The following is a 5,000-nucleotide window of genomic DNA, read 5'->3' on the forward strand; positions in this document are numbered from 1 at the left end:
ATCGAGGTGGGGGGCGTTCGGTGAAGTTGATCGGAAATTCGAGGAGGGAGGTAGTGAGTCTTGAGTGGGGAGGCTGAATTGTGGGATGAAGAGGGAAGTGGGGAAAGAGGCAAGGTAAAGGGGAACAGGGGTAAGGGAAAGGAGGGAAGAGGGAGGGAGAGGGGGAGGGAGAGGGGGTAGGGAGAGGGAGAGGGAGAGGGAGAGAGAGGGTGAGGATGAGGATGAGGGAGATGAAAAAGGAAAAGAAAAAACAAAGAAGCAAGCGGACAGACTGCAAGAATAAAAAAGCCAACTGCGAAGGGAGGGAAAACTCACAGAAAGAAAGGAAAACAACTAGACGGAGATTAAGAAGGCGCAAGTGCAAATATTAATAGACAGCAGCACATCTTATGTTACCCACGCGGTGACTCACGACACCAGCCTGAACGTCGCGGTGTTTTACAGCTGTATTTACCGCACGAATCAGCACAGATGAGCCACCATTGCGTATTCTTCAGTGTGGTGATGGCGATGAGGATGGTGATGCTATTGCTGATGAGGATGGTGACTACGATGAGGATTGTGATGAGAATGGTGAAGGTACTGATGGTGGTAATTGTGATGAGGATGCTGATGACGATAGGGATGATGAGGGGGATGATAGTGATGACTGGAGTCTTTGGCGTTTGCTTAACTGTGCAGCCAGTTTTGTTATCGCTATCATCTGGATTTTTTAATTTTTTTTTTATTTATTCGTTTAGGTGTGTGTGTGTGTGAGAGAGAGAGAGAGAGAGAGAGAGAGAGAGAGAGAGAGAGAGAGAGAGAGAGAGAGAGAGAGAGAGAGAGAGAGAGAGAGAAGAGAGAGAGAGAAAATGGTAATGATAATGTTAATAACAATTACAATAACAGTGGCGATGGTGTCTACAACGGCGAGGGTGATGACGATGTCGACGATAAGGAGGAGGAGGAGGAGGAGGAGGAGGAGAAGGAGGAGAAGGAGGAGAAGGAAGAGAAGGAGGAGAAGGAGGAGAAGGAGGAGAAGGAGAAGGAGAAGGAGAAGGAGAAGAAGAAGAAGAAGAAGAAGAAGAAGAAGAAGAAGAAGAAGAAGAAGAAGAAGAAGAAGAAGAAGAAGAAGAAGAAGAAGGAGGAGGAGGAGGAGAAGGAGTAGGAGTAGGAGACTATGAAGATGAAGAAAAGGCGGCTTGTAGGTGCTTGACCATGCACGTTCCCTTCTTGCGTCATGCTACCCTTTGCTTACAAATGCCGGGTGCATACAACAGAGGCTGCTTCCTTTAACAGGATTTTCAATTTCCCTCGGTTTCCTCTGCCCCCACCCCCTCCCTCTTCTAGTCCTCCTCTTTCCCCTCCTCCTGCATCTCCTGTTACTGCTCCTCCTCATTTTCCTCCTCCTCCTCCTCCTTCATCCTCCTGTCCTGTTCCTCCTCCTTACTCCTCCCCCTCCTGTTCCTCCCCCTGCTGTTTCCTCTTCCTAATCCCTCCTCCTCCTCCTCCTCCTCCTCCTCCAAATCCCTCCTCCTCCTCCTCCTCCCTCCTCCTCCTCCTCCTCCTCCTCCTCCTCCTCCTCCTCCTCCTCCTCGTCCTCCTCCTCGTCCTCCTCCTCTTCCTAATTCCCCTCCTCCTCCTCCTCCTCCTCTTCCTAATCCCTCCTCCTCCTCCTCCTCTTCCTAATCCCTCGTCCTCCTCGTCCTCGTCCTCGTCTTCGTCCTCCTCCCTCCTCTTTCTGTTTGTGGTGGTGGTGGTGCAGGAGGAGATAATGAAGGCGGAGGTGCAGAAGGGAAGGGAGAGGGAGCGGAAGAAAATAAGAAAACCGACGATGAGGAAGAGGGAGAAGAAGTAGAACAAGAAGAGGGAGAGGGAGACTGAGACGGCGGGATGAGGAGGAAAGAGAGAGAGAGAGAGAGAGAGAGAGAGAGAGAGAGAGAGAGAGAGAGAGAGAGAGAGAGAGAGAGAGAGAGAGAGAGAGAGAGAGAGGAGAGGGAAAGAGAAAACGAATGCTATCACGATTGCATAACAGCGCCAGCAGTTACAAGAGATAAACAAGCCTGGTTGAAATTGTACCAAGTATTTCCTCTTGCGCTAGTTATGTGTTACAGACACGCTGACATAAACCTAAAAAGACGAAAAAAAGAAACGAAAAAAGTGTGTCTGCGTCACAGTAATCATATTAACAGTCTTGGCTTCCTGACGAAAAGAAATTTGGGAAGTCGCGGGGATTGCGTGACGTCACGGGGCCTTCTCGGAAGCTCCGCGGCATCCGAGCCTCCCAGTGCTCTCAGCCTCTCCTGTTTCTAGGTCGCGCCGCGCCGTGACCTTGCTTGCAACACCGCACGGGGGTCGCGCTCGCTCGGAAATGACTCGGGGGATTAAGGTGCTCCTGAAAGCCCCTTTGACTCTCCTGGTCGCGCGGGGATGGGGGGGACGTGTGCCATTTTCTTGGCCAATAGCAGAAAGGAGAAACAAGAAAAGGAAGAAGGAGAAAAATGATAAAGTTGGTACGAAAACGGCCTTGAATGAGCTATAGCTTCAGCCTGGTCTACTGTACTCCTTTCTCCCCCTCTGGGAAAAAAATCATAGTATTAAAAAAAGAGTGAAAGGAACGAAGAACCAGCAGTCCATCTACCAAGAGAGCGAGACCATAGCCATCAGAAGCGCGTCTTTGAGGCACTCGCCATCAGCGAACCTCCCTCGTGCCGGTGTGACGTGCGAAAAGTCGTCACAGGCAGAACGCACAGTATCGGTGCCTTGTAATCAGGAATGCGAGAATCTCACGGGAGTCCAACCTCCAGGGCAGAGGGAGGCTGGGGGCCACAGGCAGTCGTCTCGAGTTCAAGCGAGATCTCTGTCACTCTCGTGCGTCAACACTGGCGCTGTCGCCATTGCGTAAGAGCACCGCTCGACTGTGGCCGTCTGTCACGCCCCTCCCTTCCCTCCCTCCTCCCTTCCTTCTCCTTCTCCTCCTCCTTCTCTTTCCTTCTCCTCTCTCTCTCTCTCTCTCTCTCTCTCTCTCTCTCTCTCTCTCTCTCTCTCTCTCTCTCTCTCTCTCTCTCTCTCTCTCTCTCTCTCTCTCTCTCTCTCTCTCTCTCTCTCTGTTTTATTAGAGGGAAGAGTTGGGTAAGGGAATGATTGTGGGAGAAACAAGGGAGATATAAGCGGGAAAGGGGTTGAAGGAGGGGGCCGGGAGGATCCAAAGACAGAGCATTAGAGAGAATAAAACAAAAAACAAAAACATTAGAAAGTGGGTTAGTCAAGCGAGGAGAGAAGACAAGGGAAATGAGTGGAAGAGAAGAGAAATAAGGGGAAGAGAAGAAAAAAGAGGGGAAGAGAAGAGAAGAAGTGGAGAATATGAGCGAGACGTCAGAAGTAAGTGTCCAAGCACGAAAAAGTGTGAAACTGCAATTCAATTCATTTTTTTTTTTACAAAAACCTTCATCTACAAGGATGCCACCGCCCATCTCCTGGAAAAGCGAAGGAACGGGTCGGAGAAGCAACATGTAAATAGGCATGTGGCACACCTCGCATACCAACCATCTTGGGTTCGCGCCCCCCCTCGGAGAGATTTGCGTAATTATTTGTCCATTGAAGGGGGGCGGGGGCGTGGATGTGGGCGTAGACTTGGGGGCGGTTGGATGGGCATGGAGATAGAGGGGGGGGGGGGGGTCGGGATTGTCCCATGACGCGCGTTAGTTCGAATTCTCAATCCGCTAAAAGTGAACATCTGGGAAAGGGCGGCGGGTCGGAGTAAAGCTATGCTGGATTGTGCACTCAATCGTCGTTTGTGTGTGTTTGTTTGTATTTTTCTTTAATTAGACTAAATAGTTGTGGGTGTTGATGTTTGGTGTTGATATGTGTGTGTGTGTGTGTGTGTGTGTGTGTGTGTGTGTGTGTGTGTGTGTGTGTGTGTGTGTGTGTGTGTGTGTGTGTGTGTGTGTGTGTGTGTGTGTGTGTGTGTGCGCGTGTGCGTGTGCGTGTGCGTGTGCGTGTGCGCGTGCGTGTGCGCGTGTTTGTGTTTCTCTGGCTTTGATTTATACTGTTAAATATGAATCGCTCTCTCTTAATTATACTAATGTTGTTGTAATGTTATTATTATTATTACTATTGTTTTACTGTTGTTTGCTAATACGATCACTTCCTTATTTTCTTCTCAAACAAACAGTGATGTTACTAGCATATTTGTTTACTTTTTTCTTTAATAATTCCTTATTATTTATTCATTTATTTATTTATTTATTACTATTTATCCTCATTTATTATTTTTTTCTTTTCGTGTCTGTCCTTTCTCTGTTACTTAACGTCATTCGCACAAGAGCAAAACGCTGCTAAACTCCCCTCTGATTTAAAGCCACAGATTTGGGATTAACTGTATCTGGTTCTTGCTTTCATCTTTCTCGTTTTCGTCATTTAGTCGTTTGTTTGTTGTTGTTCTTGGTGGTGGTGTTGTTTCCGTTAATGTCTCTACCTTTTCTATGTTTGGCTGGTTTACATTTATCTACCCATTTTCTTTTCCGTGATTTTTTTTATTGCTTTTCCTCCTCCTCCTCCTCCTCCTCCTCCTCCTCCTCCTCCTCCTCCTCCTCCTCCCTCTCCTCCTCCTCTTCCCCCTCCTCCTCCTCCTCTTCCCCCTCCTCCTCCTCCTCTTCCCCCTCCTCCTCTTCCTCCTCCTCTTCCCCCTCCTCTTCTTCCCCCTCCTCCTCTTCCTTCCTTCTCCTCCTCCTCTTCCTTTCCTCCTCCTCCTCCTCCTCCTCCTTCTCTCCTTCTCCTCCTTCTCTTCTCCTCCTCCTCCTCTTCTTTACCTTAATTTCTTCACTCCCCCTCCGTCCATCCTCCCCACTTGCCTTGTTTCTCCATCCTCTCTTCTTCTTCCTTCTCTCCTCTTCTCTTCTCCTCCTCCTCCTCTTCCTCCATTTCCATCCACCCTCCTCCTCCTCTTCCTCCTTTTCCCTCCTCCTCTTCTTCCTCCTCCCTCCTCCTCCTTCCCCCTCCTCCTCCTCCCTCCTCCTCCT

At 49.3% G+C, this 5,000-nt stretch overlaps 1 protein-coding gene across 2 annotated transcripts in view; it reads right to left on the reverse strand.

The window, feature by feature from the left end:
- LOC119579277 overlaps positions 1-5,000 on the reverse strand; it is a 94,299-nt gene that overhangs the window by 43,487 nt on the left and 45,812 nt on the right. The window lies entirely within an intron of this gene.

Source organism: Penaeus monodon, chromosome 12 (genome assembly GCF_015228065.2).
Source record: "Penaeus monodon isolate SGIC_2016 chromosome 12, NSTDA_Pmon_1, whole genome shotgun sequence".
Classification (NCBI taxonomy): Eukaryota; Metazoa; Arthropoda; class Malacostraca; order Decapoda; family Penaeidae; genus Penaeus; species Penaeus monodon.